The 13250-nt window shown below is 39.9% G+C and overlaps 1 protein-coding gene across 2 annotated transcripts in view; it reads left to right on the top strand.

Moving 5' to 3' along the window:
- The window catches only part of Spata17 (spermatogenesis associated 17), a 148951-nt gene extending 136072 nt beyond the window's left edge, over positions 1-12879 (top strand). For both annotated transcript variants that reach the window (XR_016536876.1, XM_090341184.1), the window contains exon 11: positions 12684-12879. The gene's annotated coding sequence lies outside the window, so the exon portion shown is untranslated. The remainder of the gene's footprint in view (positions 1-12683) is intronic.
- Positions 12880-13250: the final 371 nt, after the last annotated feature.

The raw sequence follows: 13250 nt of genomic DNA, 5'->3' as shown, positions 1-13250 counted from the left end.
GCTCAGGAATTCAAGCCCTACAACAGACAAAAAGAAAATAAATGCAGAATGTGGACAACCCAAAGTAAATCCTTTCCTGTTCATCATTTAACCTCTCTCTATGCTTGGCTAGTTTCAGTTATAAACTGAAATAAAGTTAAGATGGACTTAGATAATACCTAGCTTTTAAATGCTGCAGTAATTTAAATTTTTAATTAAGCAACACAGAAGTTTAGTAAGCTATAAAGGCCATTCTAATTCAACAAATAGTTTAAGAAACCACAGAGTGTAGAGAAACACACATTTTTGTATATTTCTTACAATCAGATAATAGTTTTCTTTATCTTTGCATTCAGCTTGTAAAGACAAATTCTGTTTTCCAATCCACGTTCTCACCACTTTCTAGCCCTTTTACCCTGCCTAGAAACCCACCCAAATATGTGGAAAATGAGCGCCTCTCAGGAGACTTTGAAAATTAGTTCAGGCTAATTGCTGCTGGATAAGTAGGGTTTAGCAGCTGTTTAAAAATAAGGGAGAAAAAAGAAGATGGGCTTATATTGCAAGAAGAATTTAGGTTCAACTTAAGGACAATTTGCTAACCAGGGAGAATGTAAAAATCTAAAATAGTTAACAAGTTTATGGAGTTTCATCTAAAAAATAAGGATTTTTTTTTAACAACAGAGAAAGGATACTACTGTATTGGGGTAGTTTAAACTTAGATCTAAGCTTGTAAAGGTCTGGTTTTTGTTAAAACCCCATAGCTCAGAAGTAAAACCACATCACAATAAACACAGCAATGTAGGCTCCAGAAGCAGATTTAGGAGTGTTTCAGTAGACAGAACATGCCTATGGCACTTTCTGGTTTAGAGCAAGCTCCGCTTAAAGCAAGGTTAAGTTTGGAGTATTGTATGGGAGATACTTGGGATGAGAAATGGTAGAACACAGAGTTATGTTTTCAGCTAGTATTCCAATTCTATGGAGAAGGAGGTATCTGCTTGTTAGGTGCTAAAATGGTTCTGAAAGCCATAGTTATAATTCTAAAAATAGATTTTGTACTTAAATAACAAAGCAATCAATACCTAGTTGAGTAGATAATATGGTGCAAGGTTTCGTGCCAGCTATGAGCAATGTGTGATACCTTTCTCCATGCATGATACAAATTTGGGCCAACATTAAAGTAACAAAAGACAAGTTAACATAAAAGAGAAGTAGAAGCAATTTATGTCACCCAAATGTAACGTATCCTCAGAAATGAAGACTCAAACATTCAAGGGAAGTGATCGTATTTTTGTCTTAGGTTCTATGAAGAATGGACAGCCATGTGGAAATGTGATTGACAGGGAAACTTAGCAAGGTCTCTTTAGGTTCTTCCTGGCCCTCAGGCCATTTCCTCATGATTAGTTCTTACACAGAGGTAGAGAAGGATGGAGTATGTTTCTAGGCCTTATGATTATCTTTCAGGAAGAAGACTTTTAGTCTCTGGACAGTAAGTAGCTTTGGTTTCAATGCCAACCTTAGAAGAGATAGAGGACCAGGGAAAAGAAAGGCAAAGAAGGTAAGCAAGATCTTTCTACTGAACTCTACGTCTAAAAATTGCAACGCTGGGGTTTGGGCTCAGGAATCGATGTTTCCCATACACATACTTGGTCCATATCCCTAGTCTCTTCCTTTTCATTTTGTTGTGTGATAGGATCTTCTAACTGATCATCTTCCTACTTCTGTCTTCTCAAGTACCTAAGAACAAGGACCTGCCATGCTAGCTGGAAATCTCTTTTGTTCAAAGTATTCAGCTTCCGATGTGCTACAATTTGAGGCATCATTCTTTGAATCCCAACAGGAACTAAATACCAAATGAGAAGATGGGAAATTAATGTTGAAAGGGCCACACTGACACATTAGTACCAAGAAGTAAACAAAGAATGAACAAAAATTTAGCAGCATACAATACTATCTTTCCCTCTTCATTTTTCAGATGTTAAGTTACAAAGACAAGAAGATATGCAAAGGCTATCCCATCTTCTCTGTATTCTTTGTAAGATACACATGCATACTGAGAGACACCACTCTTCCCATTTGTTCCTTTTCCCTTTTTTAAAAATTGTATGATAAATGGGAGGAAATAATACATTATAAAACATTTGAAGATTTTCACATTAACTCATCTTAGTTTCTAGATTACAGACTGAGTAATGAACGGACCACAGGGCACACTTTTAAAAAAAATACACAGTGCCTGTGTCCTAATGTTTCCCATCTCGTGGCTCTGGTATAACAGAGAAACTGACTGGAGCAGTGGGTTTATATTATTCTCATATTCTCACAGTTATCTTCTGAATTCCTCTCACTTCCATAGCAAGAGTCTAAGCTTCTCAAAGCTATTTTGATAATATTCTTGAGGGTTACCTTTTTTTAAAAAAAAATCCTGTCTTTTGTATTTACTTAATAGTTTGGTGGTTTGACATCAGAGCTCAAGTATCTATTATTTTCAGCATTTTATCATTTTTATTTTTATGGTAAAGGTGATGTACAAGGGGCTACAGTTATATCAATCAGGAAATGAGTACATTTCTTTTTGAACCATGTCACCCCTTCCCTCAGTATTTCCCACTTGTTTCCTCCTGACTCCCCACTCCCAAGAAGTTGAATAGTTCACTTCCAACAGACTGTCTAGTGTGTATCACTACTGTGTCACTCTTTAGTACTTGCTCTTCCCAAATGAAATTCTAGCTTCGACAATGATTTCCCTCATTTGTAATAATTAGTACAAACCTAAGACTCTCCTAGCAGAGGATTACAATAGCTCAAACCCCAGATACATAAGGCCATATAGGGTGAGGCCAAATTAATGGACATACAAGGCAGGGAAACAGAGCTTAATTATGAGTGACTGTTGTTCTTAATGTACTATGTTTTTTTCCTCTTCTCTTGTGTTGCCCTTTGGTTAATATCATATTGTTACAGTGTCTGACTTTGTCATCTGGTGTATATATATATATATATATATATGTATGTATATGTATATATATATTTGTTTATTTGAAATAGGAGGAGAAAACTGAGAGGAAGAGTGGGGAGAGGGAAATGGGAACAAAAACATGAGAAGGGATATCAATGTGTTAGAGGTAATGCACCTTCTATCTGGCGAATATAACTGCAACCCCTCTACACATTAAAATAAAAAAAAATAAAAAAAATTCTAGCTTCGGTGGCCAGGACTCTGTGGCTTTGTATTTCTGGCATATGACATGGTATCTTTCATATAAAAAGCACTGAAGATATGTTTGTTGTTTGATGTCCTTACAAAAATAAATTTAAAAAGCATAAATTTTCATAGCGAGCGCACTAGAGGAAATGGAGCTTTCAAACACAAAATGGCTTATAGAACAGCATTTCCATCTCTGGCCAAGGTATATATATAGTATAGTTATAATTACCTATCCATTTTCTACCCACACCTATCCCGCTGTTCTTTGGAGGCCATGTCAGAACTACCAAGCTCATCAGCATTTATGAATATGCATTATTTATTAGCCACCTGTATACAAAAGGGAAAAAAAGGGTTTATTCCAAACAATGTTGACATTAACTCAGGCTCATGACTTGATCCAGACACTAGATGCCCTGTGCAGCCAGATGGTAACCTGGTTCAAGCTGAAAGAAAAACTTGATGGAATTTGACTTCTATGCATCCTTTCACCTTACATCCAGGAGAGAATTTTATAGAAGACTTAACTATTGAGAGGATCTGGACAGGTTAAACAAAACACAATGGTGGTTTTTATTGATCTAGCAATAGAAATAGGCTTGTTAGTCTACACATTTAACATCTCCCTCAAATGAAAACCAAGCTCTCATATCTAGTAGCACTGAGATGTTTCAATAAGTGTCTGTGTATAAAATCACCTTCGAATACTTTAGCAAAAATGTGTTCTTTGTTAGGTGTATAATGGAGCTTTGTTCTGCGACTTGGCGGGACATTGCAGAAATGGAAGTAAACACGAAGTCTTGATCTCACAGAGTTTACATCTTAATTTCTGATTGCACAGAGTTAACTCCTTAGTGAGAGAGACACAGTAGCAAGCAAAATGCATACAGACATAAGTCAATCAATGTATACACAGAACACTTACTATCTTTCAATGTAATGAAGAGGTATTGGGAAGGGTTGAACTTAGACATGAATGATCAGCAAAGGCTTTTGAGAATATGGATGCCTTGAGACAGTATTCTGACTCTTGCTGTGGAGATGACTGGGAAAGAAATGGTTAATATTGCTTGTCTCCTTGATTCAATCAAGAAGTACCTATGAGATTAGTCAAGGGTACTTCGAGGTGTGGCTGTGAGGCCAGTACTAGAGAGAATGAACTATAGGGGAACACCATCTCATAGGCTGAAGGCCCAGCTGGAATAAAAGTGGAAAAAGGAGAAAGTCCTCCAGGACAGGCATTTGATCCTTGTGTTCTGCTTCCTGGCCAGTGTGAGGTGAGAGGTTCTCCTCTGCCTCTCCCTCCCTAGCATGATAGATGAAAGCCTCTGAAACCATGAGTCAGTGTAAGTCCTTCTTCCCTTGTTATTCCCCTTAGATATCCAGCCACAGTAAAGAGAACTTAGAACACAAAACGTGTAGCCTGGCTTCTCTGGTTCACCGATATGACAACAGAGAAAGTAAGAACACTCCTTTCTGGAGGGCAGACATTGGACATTGGCACCGTACACTAGTGTCAACCAGGGTGTTAGCCAGGGTCTGTACTGAGACCACTCTACATTTTAGAGCTGTCACAGAGGAAGTAAGACTGGAGCTCCTTGAAGTGGAGGCTAATGTATTCTGACCGCATGACCACTCTTCTCTGGAATAATAATTTTCTCAGGACAGACAGAGTGCCCTTCCCATGGGATAAATAAATGGAGAACTGTGAAAAGGCAGTCGTGTCAGTTCTCCCTGTCCTCTTCATCCAGTCCCTCATTATGTCTTTCTCTCTTGTTCCATCTACCCAGGCCCCAGGGGCCAGCTCATGAAAATGAAGCAAAACCCCACAGAGACACCCAGTCCTACTGGGGGGAAACGGGAGTAAGTGGAAAATAAATAACAAAGCAGCTAAACGGGGGCAGGAGAAATAAGGCAAATGCCATCAGAAGTCAAGGGATCTTAATTTGTGTTTTACAATGCCCAAAGAAGCCAAAATCCTTCCTTCACTGAAGAAAAAGAAAGTGTTGATTTCCATTATCCAGCAAGTGTCACTTCTGTTTCCCATTGCTTTGCATCACATATGGCTGCGGCTGGTATTCCACAAATCATTTGTGAGCTCGTTTTTATGAGTAGCTTTTGCTTAATTAAGGGATATACCATGCGCCATCAATCAGGCACTGTTCATCTGACTCACTCCCAGTCACTCCATCACTAGTAGATGGAGTTCTTGTGCTTGAGGGAAGGTCTGGGCCATTCCAGCTCCCAAAGTCGTGGAGGGTGACATCTGACAGCTGTCAAACTGCTGTGGCAGTTCCTTAACAAGTGACACTGACAGGGCCAGTAATATCTGGCAAGTAATACATGGGCAGTGCCTCCACCCTTCCAAGACAAGCACTTTTATCTCCTGTACCAGAGACTCAGAGTGGATAACTGTTGCCCACGATAAACATCCAATGATATACAATAGACTGACCTCCAGCCTCTGTTATTTAGACAGTGTGCACTGTAAGATACGTAGAATGCCGGGAGGTTAAAAACAATCATGGATGAGACTAGGATCAGTATATGGTCTTAAGGCTCTGTTGTGGCTTAATGACAGGCATAACAGTGTGGTACTTGGACATGCTGAGAACTCTTAAAGAAATAGACTCAGTCAGGTAGGGAAGGCCAACCCTTCTAATTCAGCACTCTGATGGGGGTGGGCAGGAGGATGATGGGAGTTCAAGGTTAACATGGGTTATATAAGGAGATCTTGTTTCCAAACACCAGAAGGAGCCATCTGAAACAATGTATCTAACTTTCTCCCACACCATCTCTTGCACCTCTCAGATTGGAGGCAGGCTTCTTTGAAATTTCCTCATCTGTAAATCTTCCTCCAGCCGAAATATGGTCATCATGGTGTTCCTCTCCGACATCATATTGCTCAGAAAACATAAACTCACAAGAAAAGCCCACTAGGGCTTTGCCCGGACAGACTTTCTACTAGCCAACATCTGTTCTTCTGAAAGCTGTTATCTGAAAAACTACACAGCAATGCCTTCCTGTTTGCCTTTGTTTATTACATATCTTATTTCCTCCATCTTCCATTGCTCTCTAATCCTGACTCCATTCCTTTCTCTTATCTCAGAAAAGGATTTAAATTTCAACTGTTTTCCCACCTTGACTCAAATTTTGTGGACACATGCACATAAATAAATTGGTGTACTTTTTTCTGTGTGTCTGTCATTTTATTTAGTTCATCTCTTCAGCAGATTCATTTAGCACATCTTCAGAGGGTAGGGGGTGATTTCTCTCCACTTAGATACCCCTTTTAACTTTCTTTTTTTTTCTAGTCCTGGGGATTGAACTCAGGGCCTGAGCACTGTCCTTGGACTTACCTCAAAGCTAGAGCTCTACCACTTGAGCCACAGCACCACTTCCACCATTTTTCAGTGTATGCGGTACCAAGGAATTGAACCCAGAGTGTTGTGCATGCTAGGCAAGCACTCTGCCACTAGGCCAAACTCCCGGCCCCTTAACTTTCTTGTTCAAGGTAAAACTCTATGTCAGAACTATTATTTTATATCAGCTCTTGCTTTAGTTGGTTTTCCAGAGTATAAGATCCTATTGATTATAATAATTACGGGTTTAGTTTTATTTATAAATTCCAGCTTTAAAAACAATGTTTAGGGCCAGGAGTTTGGCCTAGTGGTAGAGTGCTTGTCTAGCATGCATGAAGACCCGGTTTGATTCCTCAGTACCACATACATAGAAAAAGCCAAAAGTGGTGCTGAGGCTCAAGTGGTAGAGCTCTAGCCTTGAGAAAATCCAAGGACAGTGCTCAGGCCCTGAGCTCAAGCCCAGGACTGGCGGGAAAAAAAAAAAAAAAAAAGTATGCTTAGGCATTTGAAGAAGCAGTAACAATATTTGATAGGATCTCCACAAAGAATAATGTGAGCATGTCCAGGGTTAAATTTTGGCTGTTACATGTCTGGCACATACATCAATAATAGCATGGCCACTTACCCCGATCTTCTTCCATGCTGAGTGGGGCTAAGCACTCTTCAAGGAATAACAGCAGGCAGAAGCCTGTTGGAAAAACTGCTCAGTGGAGTCCAACCCACAGTTCGCTTGAGAGTTCCCTTTAGTCCCTGAGCAGTGAAGAGGTAACATATTAACCCCCTACATCCTTTCAATAGTGTGGAAAGTAAATCTAAGTTACATCGCATCATGAATGTGAAGCTACCTCATCAAAAACATGCAGAACAATATTTTCCCCTGACATTTGTTTTTCCCAGGCATTTTATCCTCTCCACATTTTATTACCAGGATACTCCATTTGAAAAATGTGAAAATGACAGGTTAACATGTGTTCTTCTGTAATACAAAGAAGGGTGGTCTACAGTGAATGTGTGTCTATAACAATAGACAATGACTATGTGAAGGAAATTTCAGATCAGAAGGGCTAAACTCTGGCTATCTCCCCCCCACCATTTATTCTTAGATTTTTTTTCTCCCTAAGGGACTACATTAAGAAGCTGTGTGACTTTGGGAAGTGAATATACAGATGGGGATGAGGTAGCCGGAAACCTTCCCCCTTGGTACTCAGTGAATTGAGTTGGATTATGTCATTTCCTCTGATGCTCTGTAATGCAGTCTTAAGAATAATGACCCTGCATTGTGGCTCTGCTGAAAATGGCTTTTCCAGTGCCAGAAAAAGATGATTCATACTTGGCTTAGGAGTCATTTCTGAAAACTGCCAGAACAAAGAATGGAGGCAATTCACTAAGGGACTGTGTCATCATCCAATCTAATTTGGAAACAATGGTATGTCACTAAATATAAACATATAGGTGGATATGATTCTAAATATGCATATATACTACATATATATAAGTTTGGAATGTAAAAATGTATAATTCTGGCATGTTTATGTATGCATATACAATATTGCATATTCATTTTAAGGACATAGGTGCTACTGTTATCCTTTATTCCTCAACTTAAATTATTTAGTCTGGATTGGTTAATCCACTCCTACTAGGTCCCTAATCTGAGAACAAGAGTTTTATTAGTTCAAAGTTGTAATTCTACCATGGTTCATCCTCTTGTTTACAGGAATGAATAAAAATCATACTACACGTAGGGCACCAATGACTCATGCCTGTGATATTAGCTAATCAGGAGTTGGAGATATGAGGGATTGTGGTTGGAAGCCAGCCTGGGCAGGAATATTCATGAGACTTAAATATAAAAAAGCCAGAAATAGAGTTGTGACTCAAGTGGTAGAGTATTAGCCTTGAGTACAAAAGCTCAGGGAAAGAGCCCTTGCCCTGAATTCAAGCCTCGGGACTAGCTCAAAAAATAAAATAAAATAATAAATCACACTAAAAGAAAAACTTATGTCGTGGTCCTTTCCACTTCTATAGCCTGGTACCAAAGCTGAAAAAGCATCTGGTCACTGGAATTCCCACCGCTTCACAGGAGAACTGTGCTGGACAGACACCTTGCTAGGAATTTGTCTCTGGCTCCAGAGAACACCTTTCTGGCAGTACCACACATACCTCATTTGACCACTCACTTATCATATTCCTCCCTGGCTATGTGTCAAGCTGCACATTTATTTTTCTTAATCTTTTTTCAGAAATCAATTCTGTGAGTCTCTTAATCATTTTTATTGATCTCCCTTGGAATTTCTCTAATATGATGGTACCTATCTGCTCCTGATAGGCCTTACAGATAGGCCTCTGCTTCATTCCTCCTCACCAGGCAGCCTCCACATCAGCGTGGAGGGTGCCAGCTAAGTTCTGCCTCAGAAAGCATCTACTTCCAAAATACATTTTAATGGAAATCTAATAGCTTACTTCTTACAAATCAGTAAGCTTATTCAGGCAAACAAAATGACTTAATACTTTTAAAATTCATTGTCTGCTGGGTGCCAGTGGCTCCCACCTGTAACCTTAGCTACTCAAGAATCTGAGCTTTGAGGAACTTGGTAAAAAGCCAGCCCAAGTAGGAATGTCCGTGAGATTCCAATTAGCGACCCCCACCCCCAACACACACACAAAAGGCCAAAATGGAGAAATGGAGTTATGGCTAAAGTGCTAGAGCACTAGCCTTGAGCAAAAAATAAACTAGTGGATAAGACCCAGTCCCTGAGTTCAAGCCCTGGAACCAGCACATTCACAAAAACTTCTTTGTTTAGAGAAAGATATATTAACATTCAATTCAAAGAACATCTGTGAAGACAAGCACCCGTGACACATATCTGTAATCTAGCTACTTAGTAAGCAGAGATCTGAGGATCATGGTTATACACACACACACACACACACACACACACACACACACACACTTCTTTAAGAACATTTGTTTCATGCTTTTATATCAAATCAAATTTTCTCTCTACTTATTTGCACAAAACAAATCTGGATGAAGGATAGAAATTTGCCTGGAGCTGGGTGTGGTGGCTTGTGCCTGGAATCCTAGCTACTTAGGAGATCAGAGGATTAAGGTTCAAAGACAGCTCGGACACAAAAGGACCTGAGATTCTTATCTCCAATTAACCTCTAGAAAATGGGAAGTGGGACTTGGCTCAAAAAAAAAAAAAAAAGAAAAGAAAAAAGAAAGAAACAAAAGAAATTTGCCTGGAAAGGATTAATGCAGATGAAAAGTAAACTGGTTTCAGAGTCTTCTGAACCCATGGTATTCCTTAGTCTTCACTGATAATCCTGTTTTAGGAGGCATCAAAGCTAGGCAAATCCATATTCATCAAATCTCTCAGCTTAGGTCACTTACATTAAAATGATTAGTATTTCAAGAGGATTCAATTTATGTTCCAAGAAACATAAAACCATTCTTAAAATATGAACCATTTCTGCAATGAGTTATTAGTGGCAATCTCTGGTCAGATTGTTCAAAATTGTTCCCAAGAATTAAAAATGAATTTCCCATTTCTCAATCCCAGAGTTTAGAGGCTTGCAAGAATGAGATTTCTCCTCTATGACATACTGCCTGTTTCTAAGTGATTTGGGTTGTGTCAATAACTTTGTTCACAGCTCTAATTATGTTAATGAATTGAACATAATTAAACTTACACTATGTCATGAGTTTCTTCTGGCAGACCTCAGTAGATTTTTCAAAAGAAAAGGAAAAAAAAAGATATCGGGGGGAAATGAATAAATGTAGAGAACAATTTCAGCCATCAACGTCTCTGTGGATCAAAGATCAAACCTAGGGGATTCAGGAACTGAAGACTCTTTCCTCTGAATAAAGTTTTATTCAATTTGCAATAGCTATGACCTCTTCTTTGATTAAATTCATGAAGATGCAAACTCCTTTGGGGGTAGAACATACATAGTATTTTGTTTACCTCCAACGTACAGTAGAGTAACTTAAATAAAGAGTAAAGTAAGTGGAGGTAGCCCTGAGAACAAACTCACTGTGAATCAATACATCCTGTAGTTCTGGTCCAGGGAAAGCCTTAGCATTTCCCTTGTTACCTGTTCTCTAGTCATTAGAATAGAAGCTCTCACAGACAAACCATTGGGTCCTTTCTCCCACCAGAGGACCTCTAGATATGTCCACTTGATAGCTAGAGAAGCTAAAGCTCAGAAAGGTTAAGTAACTAGTCTTGAACTCTAGTCTTAGCTCACTAAGGCAAGTGAGAGACTCAAGATTAATATCAATGTGGGGGTTTTTCTTATAATTCTTACACACTTTGTCATAGCCTCAGGCTGTCCTCAGAAAAAATATCTGAGAGGAGAAGTTGACTTTTTTAAAAAATTCTGGATTGACAAAAGCAAAATGAAACAGTATGACTTTGAACAGTTGTCAAGAGGGCTTCAGGCACATCAAATACTTTGTTTGCATGGTTTGTCTTTCCTAAATCTTTCTTGAAGTATGCTATTTATACTAGGCCATAACAGCCACACTTCCAGCTTCTCCTCTGTCTGCTGCCATCAAAGCATAGACCTTGCATGCTGTGATGGTTTAACGAGTGAGAACTTTGAGATGGGAGATGAGGAGGATAGAAAATGGAGGAGTGGGAAGAAGAAGAGGGGGAGGAAGAGAAGGAGGAGGAAAAAGAGGAGGAAGAGGAGAAAGAAAAGGAGGGAAGTTCAAATAAATTAAAACACTTTTAATCTGTCTTATTGTGGTATAATAAAAGCAGCTAGCTGAGGAGGGCAGGGTCAGATAATCTACATCTCCTACATTCAGAGACAAAAGACTTCAGGATCACTGTAAAAGGCCTGGTGCGTGGCATGCTTGCTTTCCTCCTGTAGTTCAACATGCTGTGGACATGACTTCCCCACTGGGAAGCACTGAGAGTCCCAGGCAGCCCAGGACACAGGGGAAGAATGCAGGAAGCAGACACACTCACCCTACAGGTTCACCTCTAGAATGTGGGGTAGGTTGGATCAAATATAAGGACTCTGTGCATTGGGAGAGGATATACTGGCGGTATGAAATGCATATTTGAAGGAGGATATAATGGCAGAACAGCTCAATTTGTCCCAGGAGCCCCCCCCCACCAAAAAAATGATACATTAAACAAGTAATCAATGGTATTCAGATATCCAAATAGATACTCTCAAGCCCCAATTTCTAGCATGCTTAATCTCTGCCTGAAAGAGTTTCCTTAATTCAAATTAAATGTCCCTTAGATGCTCTACAGTTTGAGCCACAGATCCACTTCTGGATTTTTTTGGTGGTTACTTGGAGTCGTATAGCTTTTTCCTGCTTCGGCTAGCTTTGAATCCTAATCCCAGATCTTAGTGTCCTGAGTAGCTAGAATTCAAGGTATGAGCTATCAATGAATGCCAGGCCCTTCTCCTCCATGAGGTTGCAAACTCCTCCTTCATGGAAGATAAAGTGGGGATGGGGAAACATTCTGCCAAGTAGCCAGCAGCCTGCAAATGTGCCCACTTTGTGACCATTACTTCACTTGTGTTGACTCCAAGGGAAGTTTCTTTTCCTGAGAGCCAGGCTGTCACCCTCGCTCAGGCTTCCTGTGCTCTCTGTCATGTCCGTCACACATATGGTGCCTGGCAGGGTGCTTCTCCACTCCAAGGCCCTTTCTGGAGAGCATCTGGTAACCCTGCCAGCCTGATGCCTCCAACCTCAGCACCACCTTTTCCCAGGTTTCTTGCTGAATCAACCAATTAGCTCAAATCATCTCTGACTGCCTTGAACTATGTCTTGTTAAAACACGGGTGGAGGAGGACCCGGTGAAGTCCAAAAGTCACTCGAAGAACAAAGCCTCCTAACACACTGTGATTTCAAGAGTCCCTCTCTGCTACATTAAATCCAGTGAGTGGGCTTAGTGCTTAAGTTTCGGGAGTGACATCGCAAAAAAATCTGATAGAGATTCTTAGCGACCCCTTCACTGAAGCATTCCTCAGGACACTTCTTTAGAGTCTGTCCACAGGCTGCACACTTAACTGCATGATTCATTTTGAAAAAAAAAATTAGTAACTGGCTCTGTGCTCAACAGATCAATGATATATTATATCACAGATTATCTTGCCTTTAACAGCTGCTCCTCAACTCACAGTATCCTGTGACCTTACCAATACCTGGGCCTTGAGGAAGTTTCAACAGTTCAGCGGCCAGTTGCAGGATGGAAAAGTTGTCCGGGACTTCGATGTTGTCTCTGGGACTGTCATGTTCTCTTCATTCTCCTGAAGAAGCTTCTCCTCGGGGTACTCTGTACTTTTCCCAACTAGCTGAGGGGGTACTGAACTGTCCTACTATCTACTGATCTGAGATTTTGTTTTCTTGGAAGTTGTTATCTTTCCCTGGTTCCCAACTACTTATTCTAGATCCTTAAATTGGACAGAAACTAGTGCCATAGCTAACTAGTCACTTAATATGAAAGAAAGCTCATAAAAACACATCTTCAACAATACACGAAAGACTTTTGCAAGTTCCAGAATGGCCCTTTGGAGGTGTTTTTATTTGTTGTAAATGAAATACTTCCATTAAGACTGTAACTTGCACTACCTCGGTGTGATCCCTCCACCTAAGGATAATTCCAGTATCTAACCCATAGGGTGCCTCACACTCATACACCAATCAATTCCTTATCCAAACTCCTGAAAGA

Source organism: Megascapheus bottae, chromosome 10 (assembly GCF_031878675.1).
Source record: "Megascapheus bottae isolate mThoBot1 chromosome 10, mThoBot2.hap1, whole genome shotgun sequence".
NCBI classification, from domain to species: domain Eukaryota; kingdom Metazoa; phylum Chordata; class Mammalia; order Rodentia; family Geomyidae; genus Megascapheus; species Megascapheus bottae.
The sequence above is the reverse complement of the archived record's forward strand: the minus strand, read 5'-3'. Positions and strand labels throughout refer to the sequence as shown.